Below are 10,722 nucleotides of genomic sequence, written 5' to 3'. Positions count from 1 at the left end.
CTGTCCTCAATTATTACCGTCCGTCTGCCGCCAAGGAAGGGTTTTGCATCCACCCATCACTTCTTCCCATGTCCAAAACTCCTTTATCTTGTGAACATGCTGCTTGGTCCTCTTGTGGTGGGATATTCTGTCACGATCGTCGTAATGAGCAGACCAAGGCGCAGCGGGATTGAAGTTCCACATCTTTATTACGGTGAAACTTTAAACAAAAACAATAAACCAATAACGAAATGTGAAAGCAGTGGTGCACATGCACAAACACAAAACAATATCCCACAAACACAGGTGGGAAAAATAGCTACTTAAATATGATCCCCAATTAGAGGCAACGATTACCAGCTGCCTCTAATTGGGAACCACACCAAAACACCAACATAGAAATGTTAAACTAGAACACCCCCTAGTCACGCCTTGACCTACTACACCATAGAGAAACAAGGGCTCTCTATGGTCAGGGCGTGACAGGTTGGGTGATTGTGGAGGCCAGGTCATCTGATGCAGCACTCCATCCCTCTCCTTCTTGGTCAAATAGCCCTTACACAGCCTGGAGGTGTGTTGGGTCATTGTCCTGTTGAAAAACAAATGATAGTCCCACTAAGCACAAACTAGATGGGATGGTGTATCGCTGCAGAATGCTGTGGTAGGCATGCTGGTCAAGTGTGCCTTGAATTATAAATAAATCACAGACAGTGTCACTAGCAAAGCACCCCCACACCATCACACCTCCTCATCCATGCTTTACGGTGGGAACCACACATGCAGAGGTCATCCGTTTACCTACTCTGCGTCTCAAAAAGATACGGCGGTTGGAACCAAAAACACAAATCTGGACTCATCAGACCAAAGGACAGATTTCCACCGGTCTAATGTCCATTGCTCATGTTTCTTGGCCCAAGCAAGTCTCTTCTTCTTATTGGTGTCCTTTAGTAGTGGTTTCTTTGCAGCAATTCGACCATAAAGGCCTGATTCACGCAGTTTTCTCTGAACAGTTGATGTTGAGATGTGTCTGTTACTTGAACTCCGTGAAGCATTTATTTGGGCTGCAATCTGAATTGCAGTTAACTCTAATGAACTTATCCTCTGCAGGAGAGAACTCTGGATCTTCCATTTCTGTGGCGGTCCTCATGAGAGATAGTTTCATCACAGCGCTTGATGGTTTTTGCGACTGCACTTGAAGAAACTTAAAGTTCTTGAAATGTTCCAGATTGACTGACCTTCATGTCTTAAAGTATTGATGGACTGTCATTTCTCTTTGCTTATTTGAGCTGTTCTTGCCATAATATGGATTTGGTCTTTGACCAAATTTGACCAATCTTCTGTATACCACCCCTACCTTGTCACAACAACTGATTGGCTCAAACACATTAAGAAAGAAAGAAATTCCACAAATGAACTTTTAACAAGGCGCACTTGTTAATTGGTGAATACATCATGAAGCTGGTTGAGAGAATTCCAAGAGTGTGGAAAGGGTGGCTACTTTGAAGAATCTCAAATATAAAATATATTTAGATTTGTTTAACACTTTTTTGGTTACTACATGATTCCATGTGTGTTATTTCATAGTTTTGATGTTTTCACTGTATTCTACAATGTAGAAAATAGTAAAAATAAAGAAAAACCCTTGAATGAGTAGGTCTCCAAACATTTGACTGGTACTGTATATCCTCATCATATATAGGTATGCACTTGTACAGTATAAAGAGGGGGTTGCAATTTGAATGAGATTGAATCACTATAGCCTAACACCACTCTTCCACGGTCTGGTTAGCTCCTATGCCATGCTCTCTCTATCTTCCGAACCTGGTGGTTAAACTGTTTGAATTCAGAAGTGGACCAACGACGGTGAAAATGTCCCAAAGCATAATTTGTTGGCTAAAATTAGGACACCAACCGCAGGAGAGCAAACTGTCTTATTATATAGAAGTGCAGCATACAGCTTGTAAAGTGATGTCAAAGGAACTTTTCCATCCTTGGTTGGGCAATAAAGCTCTGTTCCGTTCTGTTCCCTTATCAATGCTTTGTTCAGTCTGAGCTGGCTGTATGCTGTGCAGCCTTTATACTACTGCAGTCACATCTACACCCACAGTCATTTTTAAGCATTAATTGTTTATCAACATAATTACAATTATTTCTTTCATCTTTTAAAAAAGTTCTAATTTAAACTGAATTTGATCTACACTAGATGACCAAAAGTATGTGGACGCCTTCTCATTGAACATCTTATTCCAAAATCATGGACATTAATATGGAGTTGGTCCCCCCTTTGCTGCTATAACAGCCTCCACTCTTCCAGGAAGGCTTTCCACTAGATGTTGGAACATTGCTGTGGGGACTTGCTTCCATTCAGCCACAAGAGTATTAGTGAAGTCGGGCAATGATGTTGGGCATTTAGGCCTGGCTCGCAGTCGGCGTTCCAATTCATCCCAAAAACGAGTTTGATGGGGTTAAGGTCAAGGCTCTGTGCAGGCCAGTCAAGTTCTTCCACACCAATCTCGACAAACCATTTCTGTATGGACCTAGCTTTGTGCACGGGGCATTGTCATGCTGAAACAGGAAAGGGCCTTTCCCAAACTGTTGGCACAAAGTTGGAAGCACAGAATAATCTAGAATGCTGTAGCATTAAGATTTCCCTTCACTGGAACTAAGGGGCTTAACCCGAACCATGATAAACAGCCCCAGACCATTAATCCTCCTCCACCAAACTTTACAGTTGGCACTATGCATTGGGGCAGGTATCGTTCTCCTGGAATCTGCCAAACCCAGATTTGTCCGTTGGACTGCCAGATGGTGTTGTGTGATTCATCACTCCAGAGAGCGCGTTTCCACTGCTCCAGAGGCCAATGGCGGCGAGCTTTACACCACTCCAGCTGACGCTTGGCATTGCGCACAGTGATCTTAGGCTTGTGTGGAAACCCATTTCACGCAGCTCCCGATGAACAGTTCTTGTGCTGGCAGTTTGGAAGTCAGTAGTGAGTGTTGCAACTGAGGACAGACGATTTTTACACGCTTTAGCACTCGGCGGTCTCGTTCTGTGAGCTTGTGTGGCCTACCACTTCACGGCTGAGCCGTTGTTGCTCCTAGACGTTTCCACTTCACACTACCAGCTCTTACAGTTGACTCGTTGGAAAGGTGGCATCCTATAATGGTGCCACATTGAAAGTCACTGAGCTCTTCAATACGGCCACTCAACTGCCAGTGTTTGTCTATGGAGATTGCATGGTTGTGCGATCGATTTTGTACACTTGTCAGTAACAGGTGTGGCTGAAATAGCCCGAATCCACTTATTTGAATGGGTGTCCACATACTTTTGTATATATAGTATATTTGAACACTGTGCACAAATCATTACATGTACCATAACTATGGATACAATATGTGCATCTCTGTTATTTGTGTGAATCTTTGCCCTTTTAATACAATACAACTAACACAACTATGAATAACTGCCATGACTCCCCCTCTTCAGTTTCAGTAGGTGTTATTGGGTGAGAACAACTGGATGCTGCTATGAGAAGGAGTCCTTGGCAGGGTTTGCACCAGTTATGTACCGTAGTTAAAAACATTTTAGGAGATGCTTAATTGTTAACACAAAACCTACACAGCGTAGCAAAGGGTTGCTTACTAAACGTATGTAACAGTTTTATGAAAATAATATAAATGCCCTTATCGTTACACATAAACGTCACAGTTCTGTCCAGATATTAGGCATTAAATTCCTCTTTTAAAACATACCCATAAAACAACTTACACTCACTCTAAATGATATTAATCCAAATGCAACATATCAAGAAGAAAAAACGTCGATATATATGGGACTGCTTTACTAAGTGTAGTACGAGTACAGCTAGGGATAATAATTTAGGCTTGAAGCTAGACCTGAGTGCACTGCATTGCAGCTAAATCCATGATGCTACCTGTCGGTATTCAGTATCTGGAGGAGCGACGCTAAAATGGCTGATACTGTGCAGTGAAGGTCAAGTTGCCAATCTATAAATATAATGCTCTGTCACAAATGGCACCCTACGCCCTATATTGTGCACTACTTTTGACCAGGACCCATATAGGGAATAGGGTACCAGTTGGGACGCACACATGGTCTGTCCCCTAGACCTTCCACACACACTGCTTGGCATTCCCAATATCTGTGCTCTGTGCACACAAACACACGTTTGTTTTACTATCCTTGTTGATTGATTCCCATTCAATTGATTCCCATTCAAAATCCTATTTTCCCTAAACCTTAACCTAACCCTAACCTTAACACCAAACGCCTAACCCTAATTTTAACCCAAACCCTAAGCCGAAAATAGCCTTTTTCCTTGTGGAGACCGGTAAAATGTCCCAATTTTCCTTGTTTTACAATCCTTGTGAGGATTTCTGGTCACCACAAGGATAGTAAAACCAAACACACACACAAATCCTCTAGTAGTGAGCCAATAATGATATAAGTAATACAGTGCATTTGTATTCAGACCCCTTCACTTTTTCCACATTTTGTTACGTTACGGCCTTATTCTAAAATTGATTCCAAAAAAATGTCCCCCTCATTAATCAACACACAATACCCCATAATGACATAGCAAAAACAAGTTTCTAGAAAATGTTACAAATGTATACTTTTTTTTTTTTTAAAGATATGACATTTACATAAGTATTCAGACCCCTTTACTCAGACTTTGCTGAAGCACCTTTGGCAGTGACTACAGCCACGAGGCTTCTTGGGTATGAAGCTACAATCTTGGCACACCTGTATTTGGGGAGTTTCTCCCATTCTTTGCAGATCCTCTCAAGCTCATTCAGGTTGGATGGGGAGAGTCGCTGCACAGCTACTTTCAGGACTCTCCAGACATGTTAGATCGGGTTCAAGTCCGAGCACTGGCTAGGCCACTCAAGGACATTCAGAGACTTATCCCGAAGCCACACCTGTGTTGTTTTGGCTGTGTGCTTAGGGTCGTTGTCCTGTTGAAGGGTGAACCGTTGCCCCAGTCTCATGTCCTGAGCATTCTGGAGCTGATTTTCATTAAGGATCTCTCTGTACTTTGCTCCGTTACACTTTCCCTCAATCCTGACTAGTCTCCCAGTCCCTGCAGCTGAAAAACATCCCCACAGCATGATGCTGTCACCACAATGCTTCACCGTAGGGATGGTCCCAGGTTTCCTCCAGACATGACGCTTTGCATTCAGGGTAAAGAGTTCAATCTTGGTTTCATCAGACCAGAGAATCTTGTTTCTCATGGTCTCAGAGTCCTTTAGGTGCCTTTTGGAAAACTCCAAGCAGGCTGTCATGTGCCTTTTACTGAGGAGTGGCTTCTGTCTGGCCACTCTACCATAAAGGCCTGATTGGTAGAGTGCTGCAGAGATGGTTGTCCTTCTGGAAGGTTCTCCCATCTCCACAGAGGAACTCTGGAGCTCTGTCAGAGTGACCATTGAGTTCTTGGTCACCTCCCTGACCAAGGCCCTTCTCCCCGATTGCTCAGTTTGGCTGGGCGGCCAGCTCTAGGAAGAGTCTTGGTGGTTCCAAACTTCTTCCATTTAAGAATGATGGAGGCCACTGTATTCTTGGGGACCTTCAATGCTGTAAAAAAAAATGTATACCCTTCCCAGATCTGTGCCTCGATACAATCCTGTCTGTCTCTGAGCTCTACAGACAATTCCTTCGACCTCATGGCTTGGTTTTTGCTCTGACATGCACTGTCAACCTTGGGACCTTATCAAATCAAATTTTATTAGTCACATGGGCCGAATACAACAGGTTACACCTTACAGTGAAATGCTTACTTACGAGACCCTAACCAACAATGCAGTTAAAAGAAATACGGATAAGAATAAGAGATAAAGTAACAAGTAAAGAGCAGCAGTGAAATAACAATAGCAAGACTATATACCAGGGGGGGGGGGTACCGATACAGAGTCAATGTGCGGGGGCACCGGTTATTTGAGGTAGTATGTACATGTAGGTAGAGTTATTAAAGTGGCTATGCATAGATGACAACAAAGAGTAGCAGTCGTGTAAAGAGGGGTGTGGGAGGATGGGGCACTACAAATAGTCTGGGTATCCATTTGACTAGATGTTCATGAGTCTTATGGTTTGGGGGTAGAAGCTGTTTAGAACCCTCTTGGACCTAGACTTGGCGCTCCGGTGCCGCTTGCCGTGCGGTATTTGGCAATTTTTAGGGCTTCCTCTGACACCGCCTCTGATACCTCTGTAGTGCCTTGCGGTTGCAGGCCGAGCAGTTGCCATACCAGGCAGTGATGAAACCAGTCAGGATCCTCTCAACGGTGCAGCTGTAGAACCTTTTGAGGATCTGAGGACCCATGCCAAATCTTTTCAGTCTCCTGAGGGGAATAGGTTTTGTTGTGCCCTCTTCACGACTGTCTTGATGTGCTTGGACCATGTTAGTTTGTTGGTGATGTGGACACCAAGGAACATGAAGCTCTCAGCCTGCTCCACTGTAACCCTGTCGATGCTCTGTCCTCTTTTTCCTGTAGTTCATAATCATCTCCTTTGTCTTGATCACGTTGAGGGAGAGGTTGTTGTCCTGGCACCACACGGTCAGGTCTCTGACCTCCTCCCTATAGGCTGTCTCATCGTTGTCGGTGATCAGGCCACAACCACCATTGGCAAATGTAATGATGGTGTTGGAGTCGTGCCTGGCCGTGCAGTCATGAGTGAACAAGGAGTACAGGAGGGGACTGAGCACACACCCCTGAGGGGTCCCTGTGTTTAGGATCAGCGTGCGGATGTGTTGTTACCTACCCTTACCACCTAGGGGCGTCCCGTCAGGAAGTCCAGGAAGTAAGTGCAGAGGGAGGTGTTTAGTTCCAGGGTCCTTAGCTTATTGATGAGCTTTGAGGGCACTATGGTGTTGAACGCTGAGCTGTAGTCAATGAATAGCATTCTCACATAGGTGTTCCTTTTGTCCAGGTGTGAAAGGGCAGTGTGGAGTGCAATGGAGATTGCATCATCTGTGGATATGTTGGGGCGGTGTGAAAATTTGAGTGGGTCTAGGGTTTCTGGGATGGTGGTGTTGATGTGAGCCATGACCAGCCATGACCAGAACTTCATGGCTACAGACATGAGTGCTACGGGTCGGTAGTCGTTTAGGCAGGTTACCTTAGTGTTCTTGGGCCCAGGGACTATGATGGTCTGCTTAAAACATGTTAGTATTACAGACTCAGACAGGGAGTTTGAAAATGTAATTGAAGACACTTGCCAGTTGGTCAGCGCATGCTCGCAGTACACATCCTGGTAATCCATCTGGCCCTGCGGCCTTGTGAATGTTGACCTGTTTAAAGGTCTTACTCACATCGGCTGCGGAGAGCGTGACCACAGTCTTTCGGAACAGCTGGAGCGCTCATGCATATTTCAGTGTTATTTGCCTCGAAGCGAGCATAGAAGTAGTTTAGCTCGTCTGGTATGCTCGTGTCACTGGGCAGCTCTCGGCTGTGCTTCCCCTTGTAGTCTGTAATAGTTTGCAAGCCCTGCCACATCCGACGAGCGTCAGAGCCGGTGTAGTACGATTCAATCTTAGTCCTGTATTCACGCTTTGCCTGTTTGATTGTTCTTTGGAGGGCATAGCAGGATTTCCTATAAGCTTCCGGGTTAGAGTCCCTTATATAGACAGGTGTGTACCTTTCCAAATCATGTCCATCCATTGAATTTACCACAAGATGCACCTGAACTCAATTCCGAGTCTCATAGCAAAAGGGTCTGAATAGTTGTGAAAAGTGTTTATTTTTATTTTTAATACATTTGCTAAAAAGAAATCTAAACCTCTTTTCACTTTGTCATTATGGGTTATTGTGTGTAGATTGAGGAGGAACACTTATTTAATCCATACGTCTGCAATGGGAGAAATAGAATGAAAAAGGAAGGGGTCTGAAAGAGAGAAACGATGTGGGATTCCCATGGCAACAAAATGCTCATTTCTGCTAAGGTTCCTCATCTTGTTAACAATTTCTCCTAGCCTGGGAGCCAAGGTGTTTGTGCTCTGTTGCCGGTGTCACACCTGTAGGAGCAGGAAACAAAGCAGTGACAGCCAGGCTCTCAGGCTACTATTCTCCAAGTAAAGGTACAATGGGTTCTACATGTACAGTTGAAGTCAGAAGTTCACATACACCTTAGCCAAATAAACTGAGTGTAAATGTTTCTCAAGTCCTGACATTTAATCCTCGTAAAAATTCCCTGTCTTAGGTCAGTTAGGATCACCACTTTATTTTTAGAATGTGAAATGTCAGAATAATAGTAAAGAAAATGATTTATTTCAGCTTTTATTTCTTTCATCACATTACCAGTGGGTCAGAAGTTTACATACACTCAATTAGTATTTGGTAGCATTGCCTTTCAATTGTTTAACTTGGGTCAAACGTTTTGGGTAGCCTTCCACAAGCTTCCCACAATAAGTTGGGTGAATTTTGGCCCATTCCTCCTGACAGAGCTGGTGTAACTGAGTCAGGTTTGTAGGCCTCTTGTGTACGCACTCGGTTTTTCAGTTCTGCCCACAAATGTTCTATAGGCTTGAGGTCAGGGCTTTGTGATGGGCACTCCAATACCTTGACTTTGTTGTCCTTAAGCAATTTTAGAAGTATGCTTGGGGTCATTGTCCATTTGGAAGACCCATTTGCGACCAAGCTTTAACTTCCTGACTGATGGCTTGAGATGTTGCGTCAATATATCCACATAATTTTCCTCCTCATGATGCCATCTATTTTGTGAAGTGCACCAGTCCCTCCTGCAGCAAAGCACCCCCACAACATGATGCTGCCACCCCCTTGCTTCACGGTTGGGATGGTGTTCTTCGGCTTGCAAACCTCCCCCTTCTTCCTCCAAACATAATGATGGTCATTATGGCCAAACAGTTCTATATTTGTTTCATCAGACCAAAGGATATTTTTCCAAAAAGTACAATCTTTGTCCCCATGTGCAGTGGCAAACCATAGTCTGGGTTTTTTTAATGGCGGTTTTGGAGCAGTGACTTCTTCCTTGCTGAGCGGCCTTTCAGGTTATGTCGATATAGGACACATTTTACTGTTGATATAGATACTTCTGCTCCGGTTTCCTCCAGCATCTTCACAAGGTCCTTTGCTGTTGTTCTGGGATTGATTTGCACTTTTCGCACCAAAGTACATTCGTCTCTAGGAGATAGAACGAGTCTCCTTCCTGAGCGGTATAACAGCTGTGTGGTCCCATGGTGTTTATACTTGCGTACTATTGTTTGTACAGATGAACGTGGTACCTTCAGGCATTTGGAAATTGCTCCCAAGGATGACCCAGACTTGTGGAGGTCTACAATTCTTTTTCTGAGGTCGTGGCTGATTTCTTTTGATTTTCCCATGATGTCAAGCAAAGAGGCACTGCGTTTGAAGGTAGGCCTTGAAATACATCCACAGGTACACCTCCAATTGACTCAAAGGAGGTCAATTAGCCTATCAGAAGCTTCTAAAGCCATGACTTTCTGGATTTTTCCAATTTGTTTAAAGACACAGTCAACTTAGTGTATGTAAACTTCTGTCCCACTGGAATTGTGATGCAGTGAATTATAAGTGAAATAATCTGTCTGTAAACAATTTTTGTAAAAATGACTTGTGTCATGCACAAAGTAGCTGTCCTAACCGACTTGCCAAAACTATAGTTTGTTAACAAGAAATTTGTGGAGTGGTTGAAAAACGAGTTTTAATGACTCCAACCTAAGTGTATGTAAACTTCCGACTTCAACTGAAACATTCTCTGGTATAAAAAAAAAAGTTCGAAAAAAGGATTCTACATAGATCCATAAGGGTTCTTCAATAGAAACAAGCCTTTTAAAAATATGAATGAATAAATATCTTCATGTCCACCTTCAAGATATGGCTTGATCAGAGAAAACCTTTCCTGTCTTGGCATCCTGGCTGGAATCAAATGTCCTCCTCCTCTCGGGGATAAGAGAAAGAACAGATATGACCAGTCTACCATTCATCAGCAGTGTGCTTTCTCTTGCGGAACTGGTGTCTCCTATGGTCTAAGTATCCTATCCTGAGAATTAGACCGATGGAACATGAGAACCCCTTGCTCACCCCCTATTTAACGTCATGGAACTTTTTCGTAACAATTCCGGAGCACCTCCCATCTCCTAAAGGCACAGGCCAAGCGCGTGCATTACAGATAGGAGTAGACAGACAACATTGAGACACGTTGCAATGCTCACAGACTGGACATATAGATATCGTTCACAATTGAAGGCTTAGAATTAAGAAATGTGCCTTTTTACTTCTGGACATTGGATTAAAATTAGGCTACAACGACTGACGGTTGAATTTAAGCGCATGCTGACCAACAAAAAAAGACCGCATAGCCTATACCGTAAATCGGGAATACAGGACCTGTGTTGGAATCGTGTGCTTGACTCGTTCTACACTAGTTCTAATCGTATCCTATTCAAGGTTGCGTTTACAGTCGGAGAGAAATGCAGTGGATATTTGCCTCCATTCTCTATAGCTGAACGCGCTGGTCTGTCGAATTGTGACATGCATCGGTGCGTTAGACATGTTACCACATGTTGCTTGATAGTGGCTGACGTTAGGCTGTAGAGGGGGCTCGCGTACCGCTGATCGGCCAAGCATTTGACAGACGAAAAACTTTGTTCTCTCCCGAAACTGGAAGAGGCTATGCTATGTATCATTACTGTTTTACAATAACCTGTGGCATTTATGGATACAATTCTGTTGGCCAAAATATATGATAAC

Source organism: Salvelinus fontinalis, chromosome 15 (genome assembly GCF_029448725.1).
Source record: "Salvelinus fontinalis isolate EN_2023a chromosome 15, ASM2944872v1, whole genome shotgun sequence".
NCBI lineage: Eukaryota > Metazoa > Chordata > Actinopteri > Salmoniformes > Salmonidae > Salvelinus > Salvelinus fontinalis.
The sequence above is the reverse complement of the archived record's forward strand: the minus strand, read 5'-3'. Positions refer to the sequence as shown.